General features: G+C 31.5%; 1 long non-coding RNA gene across 1 annotated transcript in view; it reads left to right on the top strand.

Moving 5' to 3' along the window:
- The window catches only part of LOC309627692, a 251,962-nt gene extending 238,732 nt beyond the window's left edge, over positions 1-13,230 (top strand). The window contains exon 2 of the long non-coding RNA XR_014243919.1: positions 5,196-13,230. This is a non-coding gene — a long non-coding RNA (uncharacterized lncRNA). The remainder of the gene's footprint in view (positions 1-5,195) is intronic.
- The last annotated feature ends 205 nt before the right edge of the window (positions 13,231-13,435 follow it).

Genomic DNA, 13,435 nt, shown 5'->3' with positions numbered 1-13,435 from the left:
ATAACTGTGATTTGTAAATATTTTCTTTTATTCCATAGGTTGCCTTTTCATTTTTTGATGGTTTTCATTTTTTGATGGTTTCCTTCTGTTGTGCAGAAGCTTTTCAGTTTGATGTAGTCCCACTTATTTTTGCATTTGTTGACTTTGCTTTTGGTTTCAAATTCAAAATATTATTGTCAAGACCAATGCCAAAATGCTTACCCCCTACTTTTTTCTAGGAGTTTTATGGTTTCAGGTCTTATGTTCAAGGCTTTAATGTATTTTGAGTTGATTTTTGTCTATGGTGTAAGATGGCAGTCCAGTTTCGTTAGTTTTGTATGTGGCTGTCCAGTTTTTCCAACACCATTTATTGAAGAACCTATCCTTTCCTTATTATATATTCTTGGCTCCATTGTTGGAAATTAATTGACCATATATGCATGGGTTTATTTGTGGACTCTCTATTCTGTTATATGGATCTATGTGTCTTTTTTTATGCCAATACTAAACTGTTTTGATGACTATAGCTTTGTAATATAGTTTGAAATCAGGACGTGTGATGCTCCAGCTTTGTTATTCTATCTCAAGATTGCTTTGGCTATTTGGAGTCTTTTGTGGTTCCATATAAACTTTAGGATTTTTTTTATATTACTGTGAAAATGTCATTGGAATTTTGGTAAGGATTGCATTGAATCTGTAGGTTGTTTGGGGGAGTATGGACATTTTAACAATAATAATTCTTCCAATTAATGAGCATGGGATATGTAGTTGACCCTTGACTAATACGAGGGTTAAAGTCACCAACCCCTGAGCAATTAAAAACTCATGTATAAATTACAGTTGACCCTGCGTATCTGCAGTTCTACATCTGCAAATTCAGCCAACTGCAGATTGGGTAGTACTGTAGTGTGTATTTATTGAAAAAGAATCCACAAATAAGTGGATCCCTGCAGTTCAAACTCATGTTGTTCAAAGGTCAGTTGTATTTCCATTTGTTTGTGCATTCTTCAATTTCTTTTATGAATGTCTTATAGTTTTCAGTGCAAAGAACTTTCATCTCCTGGTTAAATTTATCCCAAGGTACTTTTTATTCTTTTTGATGCAATTATAAATTAGTTTCTTTTTCTGATACTTTATTGTTAGTGTATAGAACCTCAACTGATTTTTGTATATTAACTTTGTATCCTACAAATTTACTAAATTTGTTTATCAGTTCTAGCACTTTTTTGGTGGAGTCTTTAGGATTTTCTATATATAATATCATACCATCAGCAAATAATGACAGTTTTATTTTTTCTTCCCAATTTGGTGATACCGGTTTTTTTTTGTTTGTTTGTTTGTCTTTTTCTTGTCTAATTGTTGTGGCTAGCAAGCACTATGTTGAATAAAAGAGGTGAGAGTAGACATCCTTTTCTGGTTCCTGATCTTAGAGGAAAAGCTTTCACAATACAGCTTTCAGTTTTTCACTGTTGAGTATGATGTTAGCTGTGGGCTGGTCATATGTTGTGTTCTATCAATTGCCAGTTTGTTGAGAGTTTTTATCATGAAACAGTGATGAAATTTGTCAAATGCTTTTTCTGCATCTATTGTGATAATCATATTTTTTATCCTTCATTTTGTTAATGTGGTATATCACGTTGGTTAATTTGCAGGTGTTGAACCATCCTTGCATTCCTGGAATAAATCCCACTTGGTTATACTGTCTGATTCTTTTAATGTATTGTTGAGTCTGGTTTGCTAGTATTTTGTTGAGGATTTTTGTATCTATACTTATCAGATATAATGGCCTGTAATTTTCTTTTCTTGGGGTGTCCTTACCTACTTTTGGTATCAGGGTAATGCTAGCCTCATAAAATGAGCTTGGGAGTCTTTCTTTCTCTTCTGTTTTGAGAGGAGTTTGAGAAGGTTTGGTGTTAATTGTTCTTCAAATATTTGGTAGAACTAACAAGCAAAGCCATATGATCCTGAACTTTTCATTTTGGGGAGGTTTCTGATTACTGATTCAATCTCCTTACTGGTAATTGGTGTTCAGATCTTCTAATTCTTAATGATTAAGTCTTGGTAAGTCATCTGTTTCTAGGAATTTATTCATTTCTTATAGGTTATCTAATTTGTTGGTGTATAATTGTTCATAATAGTCAATGTTCTTTTGTATTTCTATGATATCATTTGTAATGTCTCCCTTTTCATTTCTACTATTATTTACTTGTGTTCCCTCCCTTTTTTTCTTAGTAAGCCTAGCTAAAGTTTTGTCTATTTTGTTTATCTTATCAAAAAAATAGGTCTTAGTTTCATTGATCTTTTCTATTGGTTTTCTATTCTCTATTTTATTTATTTCTGCTCTGATTTTGTTATTTTCATTTTTCTACTAAATTTGTTCTAGTTCCTTGTGGTGTAAAGTTGGGTTGTTTATTTGAACTTTTTCTTTTTTCTTAGTGTAGGCACTTATTACTAGAAACTTTCCTCCTAGAACTGCTTTTGCTTCATCTCATAAGTTCTGTTCTGGTATGTTGTATTTCCATTTTCTTTTGTGTCAAGATATTTTTAAATTCTATTTTGATTTCTTCTTTGAACCATTTGTTGTTTAGTAGCATGTTGCTTAATCTTCATATATTCATGAGTTTTCCAGTTTTCTTCTTGTAATTGATTTCTAGTTTGATACTATTGTGCTCAGAAAAGATGCTTGATATTTCAATATACTTAACTTTTTAAAGACTTGCTTTGTGGTCTAACATACGATCTGTCCTGGAGAATGTTCAGTGTATGCTTCAGAAGAATCTATATTCTGCTGCTGTTGGATAGAATGCTCTGTAAATGTGTGTTAAGTCCATCTGATTTAATGTGTAGTTTAAGTCGAAAGTTTTCTTATTGACTTTCTGTCTGGATGATCTATCCATTATTGAAAGTGAGTATTGAAGTCCCCTACTAATATTATATTGCTGTCTATTTCTCCCTTCAGGTCTGTTAATATTTGCTTCACATATTTATGTGCTCCTATGTTGGATGTACAGATTTTTGCAAATGTTATATCTTGCTGCTGGATTGACCACTTTATCATTATATAATTATCATTCCTTCTTTTGATTAACCTTTTACATCTGTGATAGCTCTGTATAACAAAATCAACTCCATGATAGCTCTGAATAGTAAAATCACATTAAATATCTTCTAGAATTTATATAGCTCAAATAAACATCACTCTTTTGCTACTCTAATACAATCATCTTTACTATAAAATACTATATTTTATGTAAGCATAATGAATTAATATGCTTAAATCAATATATGAGATATTTCAGTTTAAAGTTATTTAAATTTAAATTATGCTTTAAATATCATGTTCTTAGTACTGAGCCAGTCAGTTAACACTATAACATACTAACTAAATATATGCATTAAATATACCAAGAAACAAATTTAACAGGCAATAGATTTGGAAATCTATTGAAAATTATATAAAAATAAAATTAAATAAAGCTATAGTTTTAGCACACAAAAGAGACACTTGCATATAATAAAAAGCATAATTTATACACTAAAAGCTAGCTCTTGACACAAGATATAAACAGGTGGACGATCTCCTAAAACATTTTTTAAAATTTTCTTTATTTGTATGCACATATGTTCCTCATTTGTGTCCTCCTGAATTTCTTCTAAAATTATCAAAATTGTACTTTAAAATTATATTATCTCTTATACACAGTCTCATTTAAATCTCTATGCTCTGAAGTGAGAATTAAAAGTTAACATACCTCATTTTTTAGTTTCTCTGTACATAAATGATAATCATTATTATTAAATAAGTATTTATAACTGAGCATACTGTGTTAGTATATTTATAATATAATAAGATATATACCTTAGGAAGATTTTTTTTACAGCTCTTTCACAAGACTGATGAATAGATTTTCATAAATCTAAACATTTGTGTAGGTAGAGTTTCAGCATAATTTTAAGCAAATTTTAATCACCACAATTACTCAATTTAGTGATTCTGAAGTGAATTTGAGAGATCCAAATGGAGGGGGGTGGGAGAGGCAGATAAAAGTATGAAGAAAAGCTCACATGTAAATTTGTCTATCTGCTTTTTAATTGAGGTATATATTTTTTTCATTCTTTCCCATATTTTTCAATGCTCTCATTTTTGGTACTGTTGTTAAACAAAGTGAAAACACAATACAGCAAAGTTGCATGTGATAATATGATGTATTGATGCTTATGTAATTGCTATTTGCCTTGGATTTTAACTTTAGTTGCAAAAATATTTCTCCTGTGTTATATTTTCAAATGTTATAACATAAAATGGACTTGTTGGTTAATAAAATCTAAGATATATCTTATGTTTATCCTAAAATATTAACCTAGTACCAAGTAGTGTGATATAAAGTAAATGTTGTCTTTCTTATTTACCCCCTTTGATTTAGTATGTAGTTTCCTTATGGATTCATGTATTCATATTGTTTTTAAATGCCATCCATAAGGGTACTTTCCTAACTCTATATTTTCATTATGATAACTCTAGAAAGAGATATAACTCTTAAGGATCTATATATGATCAATAAATACTGTGTACCTTTTAAGGTTAAGAGAATTTAATTCTTAGAAAATGGGTTATTCCATTCGACATATCAGTATTATCTCCTCTATTTTTATTTATACACTGCTCTTTAGTTTTCTTGCTGAATAATCTAAATCAGCTTAATGGGCATTCTACTTGGAAAACTACTAGCTTAGACTTTAAACATCCAAGTCCAACCAGACCAAACAAAATAACAGCAGCAAGAAAAACAATAAACAATAAAGCAAGTACTGAAGGACAAAGAGAAGAAAATATGCCTGTGTTAAGTAGTTCAATAAAAAAAGTTATCAACAAAAGTGAAAGCAACTTAAATTTTTGTTTAAATATAATTAACATTTTTTAAAACCAGAAAAAAGAGGAAAGGGAAAGCTTATGCATGAAAGCTCTCTATAAGAATTACTAATTGCATTTATGTTTATCAGTGATATTGGTCTCTAATTTTCTTTTTTTGTGATATCTTTGTCTGGTTTTAGTATCAGGGTGATGGTGCCCTCATAGAATGAGTTTCTCAAAGATACCACAGAAAAAGAAAATTACAGGCCAATATCACTGATGAGCATATATGCAAAAATTCTCAACAAAATACTAGCAATCTGAATCCAACAATACGTTAAAGGGATCATACACCATGATCAAGTGGGATTTATCTCAGGGATGCAAAGATTTTTCAGTATCTTCAAATCAATCATTGTGATACACCACATCAACAAATTGAAGAATAAAAACCACATGATCATCTCAATAGATGCAGAAAAAGCTTTTGACAAAATTCAACACCTATTTATGATAAAAACTCTCCAGAAAGTGGACCTAGAGGGAACATACCTCAACACAATAAAGGCCTTATATGACAAACCTACAGCTAACATCATACTCAGTGGTGAAAAGCTGAAAGCATTCTCTCTAAGATCAGGAGCAACACAAGGATGTCCACTCTTGCCACTTTTATTCAACATAGTTTTGGAAGTCCTAGCTACAGCAATTAGAGAAGAAAAAGAAATAAAAGGAATTCAAATTGGAAAAGAAGAAGTTAAACTGTCACCTTTTGCAGATGACATGATAGTATACATAGAAAATCCTAAAGATGCTACCAGAAAACTACTGGAGCCTATCAGTGAATTTGGTAAAGTTGCAGGTTACAAAATTAATACACAGAAATCTGTTGCATTTCTATACACTAACAACAGAAGATCAAAAAGAGAAATTCGAGAAACAATCCCATTTACCATTGCATCAAAAAGAATAAAATACCTTGGAATAAACCTACCTAAGGAGACAGAAGACTTGTACCCTGAAAACTATAAGACACTTATGAAAGAAATCGAAGGCAACACATACAGATGGAAAGATATACCATGGTCTTGGATTAGAAGAATCAATATTGTCAAAATGACTATACTACCCAAAGCAATCTACAGATTCAGTGCAATCCCTGTGAAATTACCAATGGCATTTTTCATAGAAATAGGACAAAAAAATCTTAAAATTTGTGTGGAGAAGAAAGGACCCTGAATAGCTTAAACAATCGTGAGAAAGAAAAACGGAGCTGGAGGAATCAGGCTCCCTGACTCCAGACTATACTACAAAGGTATAGTCATCAAAACAGAATGGTACCAGCACAGAAATAGAAATATAGATCAGTGGAACAGGATAGAAAGCCCAGAAATAAACCCACACATTTATGGTCAATTAATCTATGACAAAGGAGGCAACACTGTACAATGGAGGAAAGAGCCTCTTCAATAAATGGTGCTGGGAAAACTGGACAACTACATGTAAAAGAATGAAATTAGAACATTCTTTAACACCATACACAAAAATAAACCCCAAATGGATTAAAGACCTAAATGTGAGACCAGATACTATAAAACTCTTAGAGGGAAACATGGGCAGAACAGTCTCTGACATAAATTGCACAAGATCTTTTTCAATCCGTCTCCCAGAGTAATAGAAATAAAAATAAAATAAAATAAACAAGTGAGACCTAATTAAACTCAAAAGCTTTTGCACAGCAAAGGAAACCATATACAAAATGAAAAGACAGCCCACCGAATGGGAGAAAATATTTGCAAATGACGTGACCGACAAGAGATGAATCTCCAGAAATTGCAAACAGCTCATGCAGCTTAATATCATCAAAACAACCCAATCAAAAATGGGCAGAAGACCTAAATAGACATTTCTCCACAGAAGTCATACAGATGACCAAGAGGCATATGAAAAGATGTGCAACATCACTAATTATTAGAGAAATGCAAATCAACACTACAATGAGATATCACCCCACACCAGTCAGAATGGCTGTCATCAGAAAACGCACAAATAATAAATGCTGGTGAGGGTGTGGAGAGAAGGGAACCCTCCTACATTATTGGTGGGAATGTAAATTGGTAAAACCACTGTGGAGAACAGTATGGAGGTTCCTTAAAAAACTAAAAATAGAGTTACCATGTTATCTGTCAGTCCCACTCCTGGGCATATATCTGGAGAAAAACATGGTCTAAAAGGATACATGCACCCCAATGTTCATTGCAGCACTGTTTATAATAGCCAAGACATGAAAGCAACCTAAATATCCATCGACAGAGGAATGGATAAAGAAGATGTGGTACATATATACAATGGAATATTACTCAGCCATCATAAAGAATGAAACAATGCCATTTGTAGCAACATGGATGGACCTAGAGATTGTCATACTGAGTAAAGTAAGTCAGACAGAGAAAGAGAAATATCATATGATATTGCTTATATGCAGAATCTAAAAAAAAATGATAAAAATGAGCTTATTTACAAAAGAGAAACAGACTCACAGATTTAGAGAACGAACTTATGGTTACCAGGGGAGAAGGGTGGGGGGGGTGGATAGTTAGGGAGTTTGGGATTAATATGTACACACTGCTATATTTAAAATGGATAACCAACAAGGACCTACTGTAAGGTACAGGGAACCCTGCTCAATATTATGTAACAACCTAAACGGGAAAGGAGTTTGAAAAAGAATAGAAACATATATATGTATAACTGAATTACTTTGCTGTACACTTGAAACTAACACAACATTGTTAATCACCTGTACTCCAATATGAAATAAAAAGTTAAAAAAAATTACTAATTAACCACATTTAGAAATTAACTCATTTGATCAAGTCAGCAAACATTTATTGCATGCTACATTTAAGTCAATGATATTTCAATGAGATTGATTCATGAAATTATTTTGTCTTCAGTTATTATATGCAGTATGAATGGTATCCATTTCTCCCTTCACTCACCCCTTTATTTTAGTGAAAACTAGGTATAAACAAACATTTTGCTCTGCTAAGCTTATGCATTTAAATAAGTAGTTTTGACTGTTGATATAGATGATCAAGCTCTGTATGAAACTCATATTTATTCTGTGAATCAGGTTGCCAATTAGCTGTTAATAATTTCTGGAAGTCTCTGTCCTTCCCATTCTCATTATGTTAGTTCTCTTTAGAGAACTGGAGAAAGTGTTTATTTTTGACCTAACTTGCTATAAGGCTTCATTGATTATTCTCCTCAATATTAAGAAATAAATCTGATTTTCATCAGTTGGCCCAACTAAAATATGGTACAGAAGTCAATGGTAGATTCAACAGAAGTCATTTAGAATGTTCAATAGCAATTGCATTGATCTCCATCATCTTCTTTAGCCATGCATGTGACTTTGTGTAGACATTTCTGCATATTGCTCTGAGTTGGTCATCCTCAAGCATAAAGAATAGACAATATATTTTATGATATTTTGGTGTTTTCTAATCTAGTCAGGTATGATTCCAGATGGAAAAAGAAATGACCTAGTCACCATCTGCTGCCAGAGCCTTGTCATTCATTATCTCGGGGGTGGAGTGGTCTATGCTCTTTTATGGATTTGTCTATATGACAGCAACTAACACTTTGGAAATTAATTAACATGAACATATGGAAGTGGGTGTTAGTTTCATAACATACAAACTGGTTCAGTTTTACAAAATGTTTCATCCAAATATTTCTTCCAGTGTAGATAAAATAGGCTCTTAGAATCATTTGGAAACTTGAAGGAAAATGTGCCTTAGTGATTCAGACTCACTAATTTCGATAGAAGATAATGTGTCTTCATGGAAAGCTTTTCTATTTTTGAAATTAAATAGGAAATTCTAAGACAAAACAAGAGTTTACCTTGAATTACCCAGATTTATTTTCTTTCATTTTTTATTAAAGTATATTTGATTTACAATGTCGTGTTAGTTTCAGGTATACAGCAAAGTGATTCAGTTATACATATATATATATATATTTTTCAGATTCTTTTCCCTTATAGGTTATTACAAAATATTAAGTATAGTTCTATGTGCTATACAGTAGGTCCTTGTTGGTTACCTATTTTAGATGTAGTAGTGTGTATATGTTAATCCCAAACTCCTAATTTATCACCCCATTTCTCCTTTGGTAACCGTAAGTTTGTTTTCTATATCTGTGGATCTATTTCTGTTTTGTATATAAGTTCATTTGTATCATTTTTTTTTTAGATTCCACATATAAGCGATATCGTGATATTTGTCTTTCTCTGTCTGGCTTACTTCCCTTAGTATGATAATCTCTAGGTCCATCCATGTGGCTACCAATGGCATTATTTCATTCTTTTTTATGGCTGAGTAATATTCCCTTGTATAAATATATACCCAGATTTACTTTTATAGATCAACTCTCAATGTTTATACTGATAAGTTCTTTTCATGGCAAATAATCTAAATTTTGCTTTTGTCTATTTTAAATAGTCAAAACTGTTAAATTTAATTAAATAAAATATTTTAAACTAGTGAATCAACTATGACATATTTTTATAATTACAAATTTCCAAATAACTGATTTGATTAATTTTTCATTTGGGCTGGATATTTATTGGTGAAATTAATAAATGTGCAAATGATAGCATTAAAGTTATAAAACCATCATAGAATATCATTTAATTTGACACCAGTTCTGCCTGTAGTACAGTTAGATCAATTTACCCACCAACCTTCCTTTGAAGTGGGAACCAATCAATATGATACCTCTGCATGAATCTAAGCTACATTCCCCCATAATGATCCATGGTCTGTCCAAGGCAAGTTTCATAACAAGGATTGCACTAACATGATATTATTTTCAGATAGATTTCAGAGATTTGTACATAAAAATATAAAATTTTTAAATAGGATGTATATTGATAGAGAAATATGTTTTTTAAAAAATTCATTACTGTCTTCATAAATTTTTGTGTAATATAATCTTTTAATGTGTTTTCATTTGAAAATAGAAAAACATGTTTTTTAAAGTGGATATTTTGTCTCAGAAGTAACATATTTTAAGTTCACCATTAGGAAAAAGGTTTTTCATATTAAATTCTAAAATCCTTATTTTTTTTAATGCCATTAAGGATAAACATAAATAAACAAGCTTTAAAAAAACTTTTTTGACACTTGATTATTTTGTACCTACCAGAATCTGTGTAATACATAAGAATAGTAGTATAAGTAGTACTGGTAGTTTGCTAGAACTATCAAAAATGGGATTAATTTTAAAGTAGTTAACCTGAGTTGTTTTGTAGGGTATGCTATGTTTTATGAATAACAATTCTGTAATTGTGCATACATAATATATTTATCTCTCATTTCATATAAAATTAATGTAACTGTTGCTGCCTGACCAGCATAATTATAGCAAATTGCTGCCCCAAAAGAAAATTTCAAAAACAAATTCACTTACGGCATAATGAGTGACACAATGAACCTTTAACAAAGGTTTGGTCCCATAATCGTTTTCTGTGAGAAAGAAGATATATGTATGTAACAAAATATAAATGCAGGTTCCACTATTAAGGGCAAATATCATTGAGCACATTTACCAAGGAAGAATAATGAAAAAGATGGGGAAGCACTTATTGCAGGTAGAAGTCCCTTACTATTCTAAAGCTGCAATCTGATGGACTGCAGGGCACCAAACCCTGGAGCTTCCATTTGTCCTAGACTGAGCATATCTGCAGAGACTGGAGGAATTTGTAACTGCAGTCTGCAGTCAGGCAGCATATAAATCACTCTACATTTCAGATACATGCGTATCTTCTGTCTCACTCTATGCTCCTCCTGATTTTGTTTTAATTAATTGTTAAATGCTGGTTGTGTTCCTTGCCATAGATCAGTACATACATACATAGGCATATATAAAACATACTATTATTAAGCAAATATTTCTACTGTGTATTTTAAAAGTCTTTTTCTTTGAAATAAACTTTGTTGTTTAGCACAGTTTTAGATTTACAGAAAAATGCAAAAGATAGTACAGAGGGTTTCCATCTACCTCACACTCAGTTTTCCCTATATTAACATCTCATGTTAGTACAACATATTTGTTACAATTACTGAACCAATACTGATACATTATTATTAACTAAAGCCCAAGCTTTTTTCAGATCTCCTTTATTTTTGCCTAATATCCTCTTTCTGTTTCAAGGTTCCGTCCGGGATGCTTCATTACATGTAGTCATCATGCCTCCTTATGCCAAGTGTTCTTGGCTGTGACTGTTTCTCAGACTTCGCTTGCTTTTGATAATGTTGATAGTATCAAGGAATACTGGTCAGGTATTTTGTAGGGTAGCCCTGTATTAGAATTGGTCTGATATTTTTCTCATATTTAGACTGGGGTTATGGGTCTTTAGGAGGAAGAACACAAAGATAAAATCTCATTTTTGTAACCTCATATCAAGGGTAAATTCTATCAACATGATTTTCACTACTTATGTTGACTTGATCACTTGGCTGAGGTAGTGTTTGACAGATTTCTCCACTGTGAAGTTACTGTGGAGTCAATTTACTCCACATTTTCCGCTGGAAAGTTAAATGTCCCATTTCCATAGTGTACTTTTTGGAAGAAAATTACTATGTGTAGCCTACATTTATGGAATTAGAAGTTATGCCATACCTCCTTGAAGGTAGGTTATTGAAATAAATTATTTACAATCCTTCTGCATGGGAGATTTTGTTTCTTCTTCTGTGATGTGCTTATTTATTCAATCATTTATATCTATGTGGACTCATGGATATTCATTTTATCTTTGGGTTATAAATGAATACTAATTTATCTATTTGGTTGTTCAAATTTTTCTGGCTGTAGACAATAGCAGTTCTACTCAGTTGTCTGCTTTATGACCCTTTGACATAATGCCATCGATGTAGAATAATCATGAGTCAAGGTGATACAGAAATTATTGAATAAGTAAACAAGTGAGGGAGAAGAGACAAACTTCCTGGTCAGAAGAATTCAAAATAATTCATATAGATATCCACCTTCAAGGACATGCAGCATAAATCCCCAGTTCTTAAGTGTGGACTGTGAATAGTGACTTCCTTCGAAAGATTCACTCTGAAAAAGGGAATAATTTTACCTTGGAAAACCTGAAAAACACTACTTCATCCAGATAACTAAGGTCAACATTAACAATAACAAGTAATGCTGAATAGTATGTACCCTTGAAACTATATGATAAAGACAGTACTTTATTTCTGAAGTCCTCCTCCTCAAAATTTATAACCTAAGTCTGAACATGAGAAAAGCTTCAGACAAATTCCAGTAGAGGGTCATCTTGCAAAATACCTGACCAGTATTCTTCAAAACTGTCAGTATCATCAAAAATAAGAAAAGTCTGAGAAACTATTGCAGCCAAGAGTTGCTAGCCTATAGAAACATGATGACTAAATATAATATGTCATCTCAGGTGGGGTCCTAGAACATGTCCTTTAGGTATACGATTTACCTAATATACCTAAAGGGCATTAGTTTTTACCATGTTCTTCAGTGAATAATGTATCTACATTATTTCATCAATTGTAACAAACTATCTTTCTCATGAAAGATGTTAATAATAGGAAAAATTAGTGTGCAAAACATGAAAATTTTATAATAGATTTTTTCTATAAATCTAAAATTTTTCCATAAATAAAGTTTATTTAAAAACAATACAATGTTCTTTAGTCATAGCAGAGTTAACACAGAAGTTTGAAATAAACAGATATCTGAAAATTTCTTAAATATTTGGAAATTTAATAACATACTTCTAAATATGATTAAAAGAGGAAATCACTGGGGAAATTAGAATATATTTTGAATTACAAAAATATTGAACACTCAATGCATTAAAATTTGTAGGGAGCAGCTAGAGACCTGCATAGGAGGGTATTTATAGCACTCAAAATTCATGTTAGAAGAGAACAATGGTGTCAAATCAATAATCTAAGCCTCCAACATAGAAAAATTTTTTAGAAAGAGCAAAATAAACACAAAAGAAGCAGAACGAAAGGGCTAGTAAGTATAAGAATAGATTTCAATGAAATTCAAGACAGAAAAACAATAGAAAAAACAATGAAACTGAAACCTGAAGTTGTTTTTTGTTCGTTTGTTTTTTGTTTTACTTTTGGTGCTGAAACCTGGGATTGAAAGAAAGCTGAAGTTTTGAAAGGATCAGTAATACTGATAAGCCTACTCAAACTGAATAAGAAAAAATAGAAGCCACAAATTACCAAATCAATAATGAAAGAAGAATATATATTAAAAAAGATAACATATTTTATGTATATTTAAATATATATAAAAATATAACAAATATAAAAATATATTTGAAACATAAAATATATTTAAAATATATAAATAAATAAAATATATATTTAAATATATAAAATATATATGCATTCTGGTATATAGTTTTGAGGCTCTGACTAGAAGCAGGTCAATTCCCCTTAAGCAGCTGATTAAGTCAACAGATGTATAAGGTTTTTCCCCCACACTGACCGATTCTCTGACACCAGCTGGGTCTCCTACAATTTATTTTAGTTCTGACAC

The sequence above is a fragment of the Balaenoptera borealis genome, assembly GCF_965194805.1.
Source record: "Balaenoptera borealis genome assembly, chromosome: 4".
In the NCBI taxonomy this organism is placed as follows: domain Eukaryota; kingdom Metazoa; phylum Chordata; class Mammalia; order Artiodactyla; family Balaenopteridae; genus Balaenoptera; species Balaenoptera borealis.
Note: the sequence above shows the minus strand (reverse complement) of the source record. Positions and strands in the feature narration are given on the sequence as shown.